Below are 18,350 nucleotides of genomic sequence, written 5' to 3' on the forward strand. Positions count from 1 at the left end.
TCACTTGTATGTGGAACCTGAAAACACACACACACACACACACATGCACACGCACACACACGCAGACACACACGCACACACACACCAAAACAAAAAGCTGCATTTGTAGATACAGAGAACAACTTGGTGGTTGCTGGAGGTGGAGGTGGGGGTGAGGGGCGGGGAAGAGGGTCCAAAGGTACAAACTTCCAGTTAAGAGATAAATAATCCAGGGGATGTAACATACAGCGTGGTGACTATGGTTAACAATACTGAATCGTATAGTTTAGTTGCTAAGGCAGCAGATCTTAAAAGTACTCATCACAAGAACAAAAAATTACCATTATGTGCCTGAGGTGATGGGTGTTAACTTATTGTGGTGATCATTTCACAACGTATACATATATCAAATCACTATTTTGTACACTTGAGGCTAATACAATGTTATATGTCAATGATCTCTCAACGAAAAAAGAGAGAAGCAAAATAAGAGGGAAATGTATGAAAATTAGGAGATAATTATGGGAGGTCCAACATCAAAGTAATAGGTGTTTCAGATGCACCACGACCAAAAAAAAAAAAAAAGGATAAAATAGGGGAGGGAAGTTTTTAATAGGATACTTCAAGAAATTTTGTCAGGAAAAATGCTCCCTTCTTGATTTGAAGGGTGTACTAGTTGTCCAACAAAAGGATGAAAATGGATCCACGCTGTGAAATGAACATCACATCCTTGCCGCCACGCCCCCAGCCCCAGTCCTAGCTACCCTGTGGAATGACTAAGATTTTGCAAAAGACACTTCTCTGTACTTGGCCAGCTTTAGTGATATCTGCATACAAACACCCAAAGCAGCAATTAAACGAATGCTCCCCAAGGCTTCTATCGCACTTAGAACACATTGAGAGTTCCACCTCTGACCTACAGATCTCTCCCTGATGGGAACCTGAGTGAAGTTCCAGTCTCTTTGCCCCAAATATTCTCCCTCGAGCCATGCTGGCTCCCTTGCTGGTCTTTGAGCAAGCCAAGATGAGAACCTTGAGGCTTCCCTGCTCCATTGTCCCGGAATGATTTTTATCTTCTCTGTATTTACATGTCCTTCTTCCATAGTTTTGTTCAGGTTTTCATGTGACAACCTCTTCAGACTTCCCTGACATTACAGTCTATGTTTTACTTTCATTGCTGTTTCTTCATTTGTTTCCCATTACTTTTCTTCAAAGCACCTACCATTGATTGAATAAGTGAATAAATGAATGTTCTTATATGTTGTCTTCTCTGTGAAACGTAAGCCTCACGCTGGCAGGAATATTGTTTAGCTAACTGCTGCAACTGATGTCTAGAACTGTGCTTGGCAAAGAATGGGCACTGAATACATTCCTATTGGATTAAGCAAATAAAATTGTATATCTTTCCTGCTTTCATCTATACCTAGAACTTTGTCTTCCCCCAGTCTCATTTATTAAAAAAGCTCGGCCAAGTCACAGGTTTTCTTTATTTTTAAAGTAGGCTCCTAGAGGAAAGTCGAGTAGATTCTACCTAGGCCTACTGAAAACGGAAGGAGAACCAAAGCAGATGTTACTGATAGGGGATCTGGGGGAAAAAGAGGGCCAAGGAGGTTTCCGTATAGGACTCCATGGAAGGGGGGTCATCTCAGAGGGAAACAGCAGTGTGGTGTCCCTGGGAGACTTCAATCCTGGGGGCTTGCTTTGCTAAAGACCTCTGTCTTCAAATTCAGCTCAAGGTTTTTTGAGCTCCATATTTTCAGATTTGGACAGTGAGAATGTTAGCGGTGGCCAGTGTTCTGGAAGGCATGGGAAGCCAAACACTTTCCTTCAACCCTGAGGGGAGGGGAAGAAACTCCCTGCCAGGTCCCTGGTTGAACCTGCTCCCAACCCAGTGGGATGGGAATCCAGGAAAAAACTGAATCTGACTTGGACAAATGCACTACCTGTGACTTTCTTATCCCTTCCCTAGGGAGTAAAGCTCATACTTCCAACAAATGGGATGGTTTTTACCCATTTAATGTACCAGAGGTAAAAGTAATCTCAGCTCTACCAGAATTTCTGACCCCACATTCACAATTCAGAACAGCAAGTGTACACTGAATAGGAATGATCCGGAAGCTGTCGGGACTATAATAAATGCAAGGCATAATCTTCATGGAAATAAAACCTACTCATCTGAAGAAATAAGTCCCATAGACCAGGTGGCTTAAACAACATGCCTGTAGTTCTGGAGGCTCAAAATCCAAGATCAAGGTGCTGGCAGAGTCCGTGTCTGGTAAGAGCCTATTCCCTGGTTCACGGATGGCCCACTTTCCACTGTGTCCTCACAGGCAAAAGGGGCAAGGGAGCTCTCTTGGGCCTCTTTTCTAAGGGCACTAATCCCATTTATGGGGCTCTGTCCTCTTACATGCGGAGGAGGGTGTACAAGCATTGATTCTATAGCAGTCACATTCCGAGGTGATGGGGGTTAGGGCTTCAATATGTGAACTTTGGAGGGGCACGTAATTCAGCCCCTAACAAGGAAAGACATTTTTTTTCTCTCCTGTAACAGAAGGGGAAAAAGATGGGGCAGGCACAGTGTGTCTAATTTATGGCTTCCAGAGTCTCGGTGAAACATGTATGGGGAGGAGATTGAAAAAAGAGAAAAAAGTTTGAAACCGTTGCCGAGGGGTGTAGAGGAGTATTATCTTACTAAAGAAACATAGTGGGCGTCCTGCGCCATCATAAGGGCCCATTTCGGTTTTGTGGTCATGAATTTAAAGTGAAACCATTCAGCTTGGTTTGTAATTTCCTCTAGCAACACACAGCTGCTCCGGAAGGCAGAAGAAAGCAGATGGGATTTTACCAAGCAAGTGTCACTCACAACTAGGAATGAACATAACATGCAATTAGGAGAGAGGTTTAAAATAACACAAACATTTAGATATAATCTATCACTCTCTTCACCAAATGTTAACTGCCACCAATTACGCCTCTGTATTTTTCTGGTTCACTCTGAGCTTGGAGACATGAACTTGCATTAAATCTTCTCTTAGAACCCAAGACTTCCTAAGGTCCGGGTCACACGCCCAGGCTTCGGGATAGCCGAACCCGACAACCATGACCCTCTAGAGTCCAGAGGTTTTCACCAGCGAGTCCCAAGGGAGGACACAGGTTTGCCTGCAACGGAGCCCAAATTCCTGACTGATGGAAGACTAAAAATTCATTGACTTTCACGTTTATGCAAAACTAGGGAGCTGGGAAAGTTTACGCCGCTGTGCATTCAGAGCCCGAAATGAACGTTTATTTATTCATCCAGCACATACATTGCTGGGTGCTTACAATGTGCAGGTGCTGTTCTCGTGCTGGAGGTCATGAACAAGAAAAATCTCTGCATGCGGAGTTTAATAGGGGAGGAGGAAAGGAACATGCAAGTAAGAAAAATGTTAATAACAGTTTTAGATGGGGCTAATTCCGGGAAGAAAAAGTAAAGCATAGGAAGGAGTTAGAGAGGGGGAGGGTTCAGATAAGGTGATCTGGTGAACTCACCAGGGTGTGCGTTTGGGCAACGTGTGCAGGAAGCTGGGAGGGGAGAGCTGCCTAAGCATTGCTGTTTGCAGTCATAGCTGCACTGCAGATTGAATGTTGATAAAGCTGTCGCAAGGGGATTGTACTTCCCGACACGCGGCGCCTCATATACAAAGTTTGATCAGCCATTGCTTTATTGTACGCGCTGCAGCAATGTAAAACGATCCCAGTATCAAATTATCAGGGAATATACAACCGTTGTTTCCACTATGTCGGTTGGTTCCTCTATTATTTAAAATTCTAGGGGTGCCTGGGTGGCCCAGTCGGTTCCCCATCTGACTTCTGCTCAGGTCATGATCTCACAGTTGGTTCGTGGCTTTGAGCCCCGTGTTGGGCTCTGTGCTGACAGCTCAGAGCCTGGAGCCTGCTTTGGGTTCTGTGTCTCCCTCTCTCTCTGCCCCTTTCCCATTCAGGCTCTGTCTCTCTCTTAAAAATAAATACACATTAGGGGCGCCTGGGTGGCTTGGCCGGTTGGGCGTCCGACTTCGGCTCGGGTCATGATCTCACGGTCTGTGAGTTCGAGCCCCGCGTCGGGCTCTGTGCTGACAGCTCAGAGCCTGGAGCCTGTTTCCGATTCTGTGTCTCCCTCTCTCTCTGCCCCTCCCCTGTTCATGTTCTGTCTCTTTCTGTCTCAAAAATAAATAAACGTTAAAAAAATAAATAAATACACATTAAAAAAAAATAAATAAAATTCCAGTGAGTGTTTAGTGCTCCTAAAAAATAGAAACCTTGAGGGCACACAGACTCTCAATTTTCATGGACAACTGACAGACACCAGAATGGTTCTCCCTACATCATCCCAGCTGCTGAGCGGGCTTTAGTATGCAGCCAATGCTTACTATAACAAGGAAGATATTTCCATATCACAGAAGTATCACATGAGCTTTTTCTGAGTATGAATTCACCGCTGCCAGGGTACTATGACATGAAAGTGAAACAACTTTGGCATTAATCAGGTGAAGGCATTTAGAAATGTAAGTAAGGTCACATTTCATAAGGGAGCCTCCCATACATATAGCATATATGTAGATATGTATATTCTTACCCAGGGGTTCTACACTCCCACCTGTCTTAAGAAATTTAGAAATACACAAGAGGGTAGTTTTCATTAAGATAAGTAAGTTCCAAGTATGCTGCTTCACTTAGGTGATGCCTCTTATAGGGTCGTATTTTGCATCTGGTTATTCGCCACGTGGTTGAAAATATGCCGTTGATTCGATTTCTGCCATGAACAGCGTCCACTAGAAACGGTCGGTCTGGCAATATCGAAGAATCACAGTGGATCCTCAGTCTCCTCTTCTCTCAAGTAGATAACTTGGAAGTAGACCAACTGCTCAGTCAGAGGTGACTTAGAGAGGCTACAAGGTAATATCATGCAAACAGTTGGTCTTTCAATCGCTGCTTCAGTATGTTTTTCTCCACAGAAGGTCCTAAGAATTCCGTGTTTCACTTTCCCACGCCTGGTCAACAGCTGAAACATGTGACAACTCTTTAGCCCATTAGCTATTATTTAGCAAAGGTGAATGGAGCTCACTTTATCTCTACAAGGGTTTAAGGACAGAGTCACTGAGGACGATGAAGCTGGCACTGTAGTTATGCTATGCCAACGTCCCTAAGTTACTGAACAGAGAACAATGGGACTACAGCAACATGTTAGAAACCTTTGCTTTTTGGTTTTTATAACAAGTTTATGGTGACATAATTCACGTATCACGGAGTTCCCCCTTTTGAAGTGTGCGATTCAGTATTTTTTAGTATATTCGCGCAGTTTATTCATAGTATATTCTAATTTTACATACTTTATAACCACAAAATGATACCACATGCCCATTATTTCCTCTCAGCTTCTGGCAACTCTTCTGTCTCTATGAAATTACCTATTCATTATTATTTTACTTTCTTATCTGCAGTTATATGTCTTCCCGAATAGTCTATCCTTTTATCATTACAAAACGTCCTGTATCTCTAGTAACCGTTTTTGCCTTAAGTCCATTTTCTGTGGTATTAGTATAGCCACCCAATATTTCTTTTTTTTTTTTTAATTTTTTTTAACGTTTATTTATTTTTGAAACAGAGAGAGACAGAGCATGAACAGGGGAGGGTCAGAGAGAGGGAGACACAGAATCTGAAACAGGCTCCAGGCTCTGAGCTGTCAGCACAGAGCCTGATGCAGGGCTCGAACTCACGGACCGCGAGATCGTGACCTGAGCCGAAGTCGGCCACTTAACCGACTGAGCCACCCAGGCGCCCCCAATATTTCTTTTGATTACCGTTCTCACACTATATTTTTCCTAAACTTTACTTTCAACCAGTTTGTCTCTTTGAAACGAAATTGTGTGTTTTGCAAACAGCTTATAGCTGAATAATGCTTTTAAAATCTATTTTGCCAATCTTTGCCTTTTAATTGGAGTGGTGAATCAATTTTCAGTTAACATAATTACTGAAAGGTAAGATTTCTTTTTGCCATTTTCTGTATGTTTTCTTTACGTGTCACATCTCTTTCCCCTTATTTGTCCACTAGTACCTTCTTTTAGGGTAAACAGGTATTTCCTGTTGTACCATTTTAAATCACTTATTTCTTTTACTGTGTTTTTAGAAGTTATTTTCTTAGTGGTTGCCCTAGAAATTACAATTAGTGTCCTCAGTTTAAAAATATTAATTTCAGGGGCGCCTGGGTGGCGCAGTCGGTTAAGCGTCCGACTTCAACCAGGTCACGATCTCGCGGTCCGGGAGTTGGAGCCCCGCGTCGGGCTCTGGGCTGATGGCTCAGAGCCTGGAGCCTGTTTCCGATTCTGTGTCTCCCTCTCTCTCTGCCCCTCCCCCATTCATGCTCTGTCTCTCTCTGTCGCAAAAATAAATAAACGTTGAAAAAATAAATAAATAAATAAAAATATTAATTTCAATACTATGTGAAAACTTTGCCCTGGTATAGCACTCTTTTCTCTCCCCTCCTCTGTGTAATCATTGACATTAAAATTATAAATATATGCATTATAAGCCCATTAATACATTTGAAAATTATTGCTTTATGGAAATATAAATGTTTTTAGTTTATTTATTTTGAGAGAGAGAGAGAGAGAGCGCGGGAGAGCGGTTATTTATTTTGAGGGACAGAGAGAGCAGGAGAGAGAGAATCCCAAGCAAGCTCCACTCTCAGTGCAGAACCTGATGCGGGGCCTGATCTCACAAAATGTGAGATCATGACCTGAGCTGAAATCAAGAGTAGGACACTTAACTGACTGAACCCCCCCCCTCCCCGCAGGCTCCCCGTAAATATATTTTAGGGCCGATAGAAGTAGGGAAGAATTGCATGCAAAAATACACGTACCTTGCCCATCACGTTCCCCTTTGTGGTCAGGACTCGTGCTCTTTCTTTATATGCACGGATTTGAGTTACTGGCTGATGTCTTTCAACGTTTATTTATTTTTGGGACAGAGAGAGACAGAGCATGAACGGGGGAGGGGCAGAGAGAGAGGGAGACACAGAATCGGAAGCAGGCTCCAGGCTCTGAGCCATCAGCCCAGAGCCTGATGCGGGGCTCGAACTCACGGACCGCAAGATCATGACCTGGCTGAAGTCGGACGCTTAACCGACTGCGCCACCCAGGCGCCCCATGATGTCTTTCATTTCAACCTGAAGGACTCCCTTTAGTATCTCTTGTAGTGCAGAATGCTAGAGATAAATTCGCTGTTTTTCTTTACCTGGGAATATCTGAATTTCTCCTACACCTTGAAGAATCATCTTGCTGTACACAGAATTCTTGACAGTTTTCTTTCAGCACTGTGAATGTGTCATCCCACTGCTCTCTGGCTTCCATAGCTTCTGATGAAGTCAGCCATAAATCTTGTTGAGGCTCCCTTGTACAGAATGAATCTCTTTTCACTTGCTGTTTCCAGGATTCTCTTTTTGCCTTTGTTTTTGACAGTTTGGCTCTGATGTTTTGAGGTGCAAATATCTTTGAGTCCATCCTATTTGGGGTTGGCAGAAATTCTTAAATAATTGGTGTTCTTATGAATTTGGAAAGTTTTCAGCCCTTTTTTTCCGTCAAGTGTTCCTTTTGCCTCTTTCACTTCCCCTTCTCCTTCAGGAACTCCATTATGTATAAGTTGCCATGTTTTCAGGTGTTCACAGATCTCTGAGGTGCTTTTCATTTTTCTTTAGTTTTTTTTTTTTTTTTTTGTCTTCCTTAGACAGTTATCTTCAACTTTTCTGAGTCTTTCTTCTGCCATTGAGATCTACTGTTAAGTCTAGTGGGTTTTTTTGTTTGTTTGTTTTTGTTTTGTTTTTTTTTCTTCATTTAAGTTATACTCTTCAAGTCCAGAATTTCTATTTGGTCCTTTCTTTGCAATTTCTCTCTACTGGTAGTCTCCATTTGGTAGGGCAACACTGTCATGAACTGTTTCTTTCAAAATTGTATCCTTTAGTTCTTTGACATATCTATTGGGCTTGATTTAAAATCTTTTAGTAATGGGGTGCCTAGGTGGCTCAGTCAGTTAAGCGCCCAACTCTTGGTTTCAGCTCAGGTCATGATCTCACAGTTCATGAGTTCAAGCCCTGCATTGGGATCTGCCACTGGCAGAATGGAGGCTGCTTGGGATTCTCCCTACCTGTCTCTTTCTGCCCCTCCCCCCATTCTGAAAATAAATAAACTAAAAAAAAAGCGTTTTGTTTTTTAAATTTTTTTAATGTTTATTTATGTTTGAGAGAGAGAGAGAGAGAGAGAGAGAGAGAGAGAGTCAGAGAGCAAGCAGGAGAAGAGCAGAGAAAGAGGGAGACACAGAATCTGAAGCAGGCCCCAGGCTCTGAGCTGTCAGCACAGAGCCTGATGTGGGGCTTGAACTCATGAACTGTGAGATTGTGACCCAAGCAGAAGTCAACCGAGCCGCCCATGCACCCCTAGAAAAAAAAGTTTTGATTATAAGTCCAACATCAGAGTTTCCTTAGGGATAGTTTCTGTTGACTGCATTTTATTTCCCTATGCAAAGGTCAGATTTTAACTATAAAGCCTTAAATTTAAAATTTAAATTATAGAACCTGTAATAAATTAGAGTATTGGTTTCATACTTCTGCCTATACATTAGAATCACCTAAGAAACTGTAAAAACTAATGATATTTAGGCTGTACCTCAAACAAATTGAATTGTAATCTCTGTATAGGGGGCCCCAAGTATCTGCATTAATATCTACGTTTCTCAGCTTATACTTATGCTCATTAGGTGTCGAGAACCCTATAGCTTTAAACCTGGCACTAATCGATTTGACCAAATTTTGTGAGTACTCAAAGGAAGAGGGTCATTTTCCAGAAGAAGCAAAAACGTAGAATGGCTTACGTGGAAACTCTGTAATTTGAGTTCGAGTGAAAGGTTTCAGAGATCCTGAAGTTAGGAAAACATTGGGTGCCAACATATATAACTAACATTTACCGAGCTCTTGCTATATCATTGGCACTGTGTCAGATGATACTTTATGGGGATGATTTCATTTTAGTCCTCTCAACATCCTCTTAAGATAATTGCTACTTTTATACACCCCATTATGTAGATGAAGAAAGTGGGGCTGAGTGGTCAGATAACCAGCTAAGGAACCAATTGGTAAGCAGATGACTAAGAGGGAAACCTGGGTCCAGCTCTGCCCCAAACCGATGATTTTACTCACCAAACCCCCCTGTTTGTGTAACTACCTATGATGTAGAGCTAGTGCGCACAGCCAAAATCCCTAGGTCTCTTCACCGCCATTGTGGTTGAGAAAAAACTCTCCATTGGAATGGGTTCTCACTTTTATAATGGGTGCCAGGAGGAAAATAGTGTTTTCTTTAGGTCATTTTACTTTAAAAACCTATTCTACAGATATGTGAATAGTAGCTTGGTGTTGTGGAAGAATATTTGATATGGGATAACTTTCTTTATCTTTCAGGCTTAAAATGAACTGTCAATGGCATGGTCTGTAGGATCGTTTCCAAGGGAAAGACTCCATGATTCGGTGAGCACTCTGTTGATTTATTTGTCTGTTGGTCTATCTAGAATTTTCAGAATCACCTATCATAAAAGAACGATGATTTGCCATCAGAAGCAGCTAAGCCTCAGGAGTATTTTGAGCAATAAATGAAATGAATGTAAGAACACTTTGAAAACTGAAAAGCACATACAAATGCATAGTTTTATTATGTTTCAAAACTATTCTGAGAACCACATATATACATATGTTTATCTGTAGAGAACTGGTTAATTATTATATATTATTATATATCAAACATTTTTGGAAAGATTCCAAATGTAAAGCTTCCATTGACCTCAGGATGTGTTACCCTATTGGCATCATTATGTGACACATGGAGTGTTGCCAACCAGAGAAACTTGCCTGAAGTTCAGTGTCCACAGTTTTTATTGGGACTTAGACAAATGGGCATGATTAATTGATTGATTGCCCAACGGTTGAATTCAATCTCTAATCCTGACCACTTTCCCAGAGGCTGGGCTGATACCAGTGGTCCAATGCATCCACCATTCATCACCATTTTAGCATAAACTGTCATTGTTGTTTGAGGGGTCCACCATGAATGACAAGAGACTCTTATTGCTCTAGAAACTCCAACGTAGAGGTTATCTCCCAGAGGCTGGGGGCAAAGATCAGACCTCTCTTCAGGCAGGATAAATGCTTTACCACTTAACCATTGCAACCAAAATTTGAATTGTGTTGAACTGGTATTATTTAACTAGGTCATGGTTACTGAAATTCATGCATACTGGAATCATGCAAAGCAAAAGCTGCATATATATATGTATTATATATACATAATATATACATATACACACAAATATTTATACACACACACATATATATACACACACATATACATACATATATTTCACATGCATAAATTGCTCATAAAAATAAATAACTTATTTTCTTATTTAGAAAAGTGATTTGTCCGAATCAAAAAAGCCTTAAAAAAGCATAATGATCTCATACTGTGACTCATAACATCAAATATATTTAAAAATTTATGTCAAAAATTAAAAATAAGCTAAATTTAGAAATGTTGATGTTTGAAGAAATTTAATTCAGCTATTTTAATCAAATTGAGAAATGTTTCTGTCTAGTGTTCACTAAAAAATATATGGAATTATATATGTATCATAATCAAAACTGTATTTTAGAAAGCATACTAAAATTTTACTAGTAGTTACCTTTAATCTGTAGAAAGAAAAAAACTAATTGCTAATTTAGTTTTGTTTTTCTGTATATTTCTATTTTCTGTAAGTGAGCATTTATTAAAAAATTAAAATTTAAGGGGCACCTGGGTGGCTCAGTCGGTTAAGCGTCCGACTTCGGCTCAGGTCATGATCTCACATTTCATGAGTTCAAGCCCCGCATCAGGCTCTGTGCTGATGGCTCAGAGCCTGGAGCCTGTTTCAGATTCTGTGTCTCCCTCTCTCTCTGACCCTCCCCCGTTCATGCTCTGTCTCTCTCTGTCCCAAAAATAAATAAACGTTAAAAAAATTAAAAAAAAAAAATTAAAATTTAAAACTTAAGATGTAAACGTGAACATCCATGAAAGTTTGTGAATAGTTGTGGGTTTGATACGCTTCTTATGGGGGGGGGGGTGCCCTTGTAGTTACCTTGGGCTTTCATAACAAAATACCAACTGGCTGGGTAGCTTCAACAACAAAAATTTATTTTCTCACAATTTTAGAAGTCTAATATGAATGTTCTGGCCAACTTGGTTTTTGGTGAGGATTTTCTACCTGGTGTTCAGATGGCTGCCTTCATGTCCTCACACGGCCTTCTCTTGGTGCTTGCATGCAGAGAGAGAGAGAGAGAGGGAGAGAGAGGGAGGGAGAGAGCATGTCAAGCTTTCTGGTATCTCTCCTTACAAAAACACTAATCCTATCAGATCTGGGCCCCTGCCCTTATGGCCTCATTTATCCTTCATTACTTTCTTAGAGGTTCCATCTATAAATACTGGAAAATGATTTTTAAAAAAAGATACTTAAGTAAAAGGTTTCATGCAAGAATTTTGGGGGCATATAACCTTCCTGAAGTTATGTGCAAGATTGTCTTGACATTTGTTTTGGGGGTGGAAATAGTGCAGAACTTCTATCAGATGTTCAAATGATTTGTGACCTCAGAAAGTTAAGAAACACTTAATTGGAGAAAATTCACTAAAAGGGACACAACAGATGAATCAAGAAAAAGTAATATTTTGATGATGAAAACAAGTCAAAAAGTGTTTTCTTAATACAGACCAAAGACAGTGTTGCAAGAAAATTGAACGCACGGGCTTTGCAATGGGTGTGCCTGTGTTTGAAGTCCAGTTCTGTCATTTTCACTAGAATTGTGACTTGAATGAAGTTAGTCAACCTCTTGGCGTCTATCGCTGAGTCTGTATGAGCCACCTCGTTGATATAATGTCCCCAGGAGGCAGGTAACAGTATCCTCACATAGAGGTAAGGAGCCTGAGGCTTACCCAGCAAGGCAACATAGAAACACACCGTAAGCATTAGCACACAATCTGGCATGCAGAAGAAGTCAGCAAATTGCTTGCTTCCACTCTAATTGGACTATAATATTTATTTATTTATTTATTTATTTATTTATTTATTTAATTTGAGAGGGAGAGAGCATGAGCAGGTCAGAGGATGAGAGAGAGAGAGAGAGAAAGAGAATCTTTTTTTTTTTATGTTTATTTATTTTTGAGACAGAGAGAGACAGAGACAGAGACAGAGCATAAGCAGGGGAGGGGCAGAGAGAGAGGGAGACACAGAATCTGAAGCAGGCTCCAGGCTCTGAGCTGTCAGCACAGAGCCAGACACGAGGCTTGAACTCACGAACTGCGAGATCGTGACCTGAGCTGCAGTCGGACGCTTAACCGACTGAGCCCCCCAGGTGCCCCAAGAGAGGGAATCTTAAGCAGGCGGCACACTCAGTGCAGAGCCTGACTCGGGGCTTGATCCCACGACCCTGGGATCATGACCTGAGCCAAAATCGTGGGTCAGTCGCTCAAGCAAATGAGCCACCCAGGCGCCCCTGTAACATTTGTATTTTTGTTACTGCACAGTCCTTCCTACCCTATCCTTTCTGCTCCCCTCCACAAGTGAACATTTTTACCTCAATCCACAATTCTTGAAGGAGTAACTATGCCAAACGTGATGGACTAGATTTTCCCTCTGAGGAAATCTCTGGGATGCAGGTCAGGCTGAGGAGTCACAGAATGATGCATGTCCTTGGAGGGGGTTGATGTCAAGACAAAAAAACCTAGGAATAGAATGTAGTAAGTAATTTAAGGCTCAGAATGATCAACTTATGATTATTAAGGTGAATACCAAATTATACCCATTTCAGAAAGACTTCTATATTATTCTTTGTCCCTGTCAGAAATGCCTTTGAAGAGTTATTGGTGTCAGACCATCCTTGGGGGTCCAGCACAGCTGAGAACAGACAGACACAAATCTCCTTGGGGCACATGACCATAAAAATGCCTTTTGTACTGTCCGTATCTGTCATGTTTGGTAACATTAGTAGACTTATACACTGGATTTACATACCAACAAGAATTTGTACAAAATTCTTGGTCGAAATTTGGATCTCAAGAAAGGACGGTAGTTAATTACTTGAAGTAGTAGACCTACTGCCACCTTGTGGCAAGGTTACAAATTTCAGGACTAAGGAAAATCAGGCAGTTTGTTAATTTTCAAAACCACGACAGATGTCATATTACTAAATCACACCGACTCAAAAGAATTGTCTACTTTTGGGAGGGATAGCTGACATTTAAAAAATTAAGTGAAGAGTAACTTGCACCCATTATAAAATTATTACACAATATTCCTGGAGTGGATTTCAAAGTGCTGCCCAACAAACAGTCCTCAAAAGGAGTTGACAAAGTTAACTCTTATAACACACATTTTCATGATGTGAAATTGTTGATAAATCTCTTCCTTGCCTCAATTGTCGGTTAGTTTTATTGCAAAATATACCCCCTCATCTCATCCTTTTTGTTCATTCTTTTCCCTTCATGATGACATTCAGGTGTAGTGGGAGAATGTATCACTTGGGGTTCTTAATCCACCAGAGTTTGTAGCATGATCTATGTTTTTTGACCTAGCTGTTCAGTGAGGTTAAGTCATGTGTTTAGTTAGCACATGAAGCCAATGCCACAGTATGGAACTCAATTCGTTTCTATATGGGTCACTTAGCTTTGCATTATCTCATGGCCACAGTATGTGGCTTTAACCAACTCTGGTCAGCCATTATAAAAATATGCACCAAAGTTCATCAAGGTTTTTATGATAGGAATCCACCAACACCACAGGAAAAAAAAAACAGTTTCAGGCAACTATTCTCTTTTGTAAGTGATTAGTGTGGTCATCTAAATCTAAGGCAAAAAACACTCTGCAACGATGTATTGATGGGCTATTTATTATTTATGACAGCCCGGGATGTACACACACTTTGCATATCAAGTTGCCAAGGTCCAGTAAGCGACAGACACAATGCCACTGACAGGAACTTGGAGGAAAAAGTTGTCTTTTGTTTGCATCTGCCATTTTACCAGGACTTTAAAACGCCAATTATTTCCCGGTCTTTATTGTTATAGGAAAGACCCGCGTGCATGGGCGCGCACCCACACATTTGTCAAAAGACACGTTCTTGACAAAACTGAAGCAGGGAATCATAGGCTCATGTTATCTTTCTGCTAAGCCTGTCTGGTGTTTGTAGATGGTCGCCTGGCAGTCAAAGGTTCTGTTGAGGGGATCTAGGGAAAGAGTTAGTATCATTCATCTATGCGTAATAAAATTATGCAGTTAGAAAACCAGTTGTACGTAATGGATGTTGGCCAATGATTGTTTAGCAGAAAACACTTTCACATTTGGCTTTTCCCAGTGTAAAAACCAAAAAGCAAGAAAATACTGCTAGCGGCCTCTCTCCCTCAAAGTTTCAGCATTCAACCTCGAAAATTTGAATTCTATTAATATTCAACACAGCTTTAAAGAGATTCTGAATTCTAGGGAGAACATGATGAAATTTTTTTTTTGTTATCTTAATGCAGACTTTTGATCTCCAGAGTGACTGCATTTATGGAAAATTTAAATAATTAAAACCGATAATGGAACCAACTTTTAACACACTAACAGGCAATAAGCCTCTACTGACCATAATTCTAATAAATTTATAGGAAGTAAGAAAGTTTTTCAGAGCTCCCCAGTCAGAACATTCAATGGTTCTCTTGGCAGGAGAGTCACTAACAATGGAACACATCTTACAGAGGATCGTGCAAATAATGTTTCTTGATTAACTACATTCATTTAGGTACTGAACTGCGAAGTTGTAATAAAATTATCCTTACTTTTATGGACCTAACACATGTTCATATCCATATTTTAGAAGTCAAATGATTTTTCATCCACTTACTGCCTCTTAATCTCATTCCGGGCCCCACTCCTAGATACAATCATTTTTAGCCTGTTTAGTAACATCTAATTGTCTTACTTGTACATCCCATATTTTGTTGCCATTTTAAATTCTTCCTCGTTGATCGTTATTTCTATTATTACTTAGTTAGTATTTATTATTTCCATTATGGATAAATGAAGGATTGGCTATGTTACCCCACTCCCCCCAACTTGCTCTGTCTTCCTTTCTATTATGTCATTGTACTTGACTTTGGGTTATGGAAATCTTTAGTGTCACCAGCACGTTTGGAGGAAAGCATTTGTTTTTGGCAGCTGTCCTTCCTAATCCTCCAATGTGCTGTCTGGCTCTGTCCAACCTGAGACCTCTTTTCTAACATCCTTTGTACCCAGCACTCCAGGCACAAAGCACATTTTCTTCTTTCTAGGGCGCCCTGGAGCCTTGCACACATTCTTTCCTGTCCCGGGAATGGCTTTACTCCCGTCTCTACATTGCAAACTTCTCATCCGTTTTAAGACTCACCTTTTAAGAAGTCTTCTCCAACTGTCCCAAGCAGAGGCTGCCTTTGTGCTCCTGACAGCATCCCCGGATGTCTGGCAGAGCAATTATTGGATTAAATAAAATTCGAGGCAAAAACTGATCATTGAAGACTGTCTTCAAGCTTTTCATCTTCTTCTAAACCAGAATTGGAAGGGATAGTACCAAAAGACGAAGTGGCTAGGAATGGCAAGACGTTTTTTTCTGAGGAGACCAAGGGACATGTAAGAAATATTAGGAGGGTCTTATACTCACCTAGAGTGAGAAACCCGTGTAAAGTCCACGGAGCACACCGCTGGGACCCTACCAATTCGCTGTCCCCAGCCGTCACCATGGGATAAGCTGGGGACTTCCCAACTCCAGCACCACATCCAATGTCCCCATGGCACTTACTTCCAGGAATCCCAGGGGAGACACGACATTATAACATACCCACTTTCCGGGTGGTGTTTTCCCTGGAATCAACTCCCAAATCACATACCTTCCTTGTTTCAGAGTTGGGTTCTGGAGAAACCTAAGCTAAGAGAGAACTTATTTTGAAATTTCTTTGGACTGCGTGGATTGTGTCTGGCTGTCCCCGCTCACTCCAGGGCTGAACTGTGGGGTCCTTGATGTGACTAACTTTCCCACCAGGCCAGCAGGCCTTGTCTTTGATGGATCCAACTCTCAACAGATTTTTGTGAAGTGAATAAATGCATGAACGAATGAAAGATATCCCACAGGAACCACTTAGTAATAAAGGAGATTTCGCAAATGCTACAGTTTAGATTCCCTACTGCTTATCTACTTGAGCAAACATGCAGGCTTGTCTGAACTGGTCCATATTAGGTAGCGAAGGAAGCTCACTAAATATTTTAGTCACATTCACACTCCCCAAATGAGTCATTTTTTCCAAACCTACATAGCATATTATTGGCTCCAAAGATGTTTTCACTCTTTTTAAAAAAATAACGTTTCGGCAGAGGAACTTTTTATTTAGAGTTTAATGGTCCCAGAGACTCATTAATTTTCTTTCTTGAAACACGGAAATAAAACATTTCCATCTAGTTCTAAATCATTTTTATGAAGCTAATTTTCTCCACCGCTGAATTTAGAGAAAGCCTCCTTAATTCAGAATCAGACATTACATACTATGTGTTAAGTCTTAAGTACATAAGTATATATTTAAAGTAGCTTATTTTCTGCACCATAGAGCAATACAGTATTGAAGTTGATATTTTAAAGAATCAAAATACAGAAACTGAAAGGAGTAAGTGTTAATTAGTTTTAGTTTGCCAGGAACCAGGTTTAAGACACTAAAAAAAAATATTCAGCCAAAGATAGTTGATACTCTCCATATCACATGCATAGTTTGAAAACATTACAATTTGAAAGCAGACTCTTAAGCACAAATGATTGTGTCCCCACCCAGCCCCTACTAAAGAGGCCCGAGCAAACACCAGCATAGTTTCTAACAGCTCAAGGCAGCATCCTCAAGGCAATCCCTCCATCCCCATCATGTTCCCGTCCCTCGTGGAAAAGGTCCAGGCTGTCAAAAGAATTTACTGTTCCAACCAACACCTGAAGATAGGACTGCTCCCTCCCGGTCTTTGTGAGAGTCTAGGAACCTGAGTTTGGTAAGGATAAGCGTGAGTTAGCCAGCTCAAATGGCCTAGTCACACGGACCAACCCCCTTTCTGCTTTTTGGGATTCCTTTCCCTGTCTCCACCGAGCTCCCGCCCACCGCCTCCACTCCCTCCCTAGGTACTCACATTCCCTTTAAATTGTGCAGTCACCTTTCAGAGAATCTAAGTTGAATGCTCTTCATGCTGGGCTCTTTTCCATATTGCAGTAGTTATTACTGATTAAAATCGGTCCGTAACATTTTAACTAATGTCTGGCTTTGTTTATCTTTGACAAGGTCCGGTGCACAATGAGAGCACAGGTAAATAGCATGAGAGTGTCATTAAAGGTACTAAACATAAAGTTTTTTTTCCTCTTCCTTCTTCCACCTATTTCTGGGCTTGCTATGTTTTTGACACAATATTTTTCTAGTAAGGAAAGTTGGAAAAACTTTTATTGAGTTATAATTGACCTGTAACAGTATATTAGTTTCAAGTGTATAACATGATGCAATATTTGTATATATTGTCAAATGATGACCCCGATAAGTTTAGTTAACATCCGTCACCATACATACTTACAAAAAAGATTTTTTTTCTTGTGACAAGGACATTTAAGATATACTCTCTTACCAACTTTCATATATGCGATACAGTGTTATTAAGAATAGTCACCATGCCGGGGTGCTGAGTGGCTCAGTTGGTTAAGCGTCAGATTCTTGAATTCAGCTCAGGTCATGATCTCGAGGTTTGTAAGTTCGGGCCCCCACATCAGGCTACACGCTGTTTGTGCAGAGCCTGCTTGGGATTCTTTCTCTCTCTCTCTCTCTCTCTCAAAAAAAATAATAGTAATAGTCACCATGCTTTACATTTTCTCCCCATGACTAATATGTTACTAATGAAAGTTTGTAACTTTTGGCTCCCTTTACCTATTTCTCCCACCCCCACCTCTGGCAACCACCAGTATGTTCTGTGTATCTATGAGCTTGGTTTGTTGTTGTTGTTTAGACTCCACATATAAGAGAGATCATACAGTATTTCTTTCTCTGACTTCTTGCACTTAGCATAATGCCCTCAAGGTCCGTCAGTATGGTTACAAATGACAAGATTTCATTCTTTTTTATGGCTGAATAATATTGTAGTGTGTGCATGCATGTGACATCGTCTTTATCCATTCATCCTTTGGTGAGCATTTAGGTTGTTTCCAACTGAAACAACTACTGAAAATAATGCTACGATGAACATAGGGCCAC

At 40.8% G+C, this 18,350-nt stretch overlaps 1 long non-coding RNA gene across 4 annotated transcripts in view; it reads left to right on the forward strand.

Annotated features, from left to right (window-relative positions):
• The window catches only part of LOC122495406, a 244,766-nt gene that overhangs the window by 77,541 nt on the left and 148,875 nt on the right, over nucleotides 1-18,350 (forward strand). For all 4 annotated transcript variants that reach the window (XR_006300436.1, XR_006300435.1, XR_006300434.1 and 1 more), the window contains exon 3: nucleotides 9,461-9,526. This is a non-coding gene — a long non-coding RNA (uncharacterized LOC122495406). The remainder of the gene's footprint in view (nucleotides 1-9,460; nucleotides 9,527-18,350) is intronic.

The sequence above is a fragment of the Prionailurus bengalensis genome, chromosome F2 (genome assembly GCF_016509475.1).
Source record: "Prionailurus bengalensis isolate Pbe53 chromosome F2, Fcat_Pben_1.1_paternal_pri, whole genome shotgun sequence".
Classification (NCBI taxonomy): domain Eukaryota; kingdom Metazoa; phylum Chordata; class Mammalia; order Carnivora; family Felidae; genus Prionailurus; species Prionailurus bengalensis.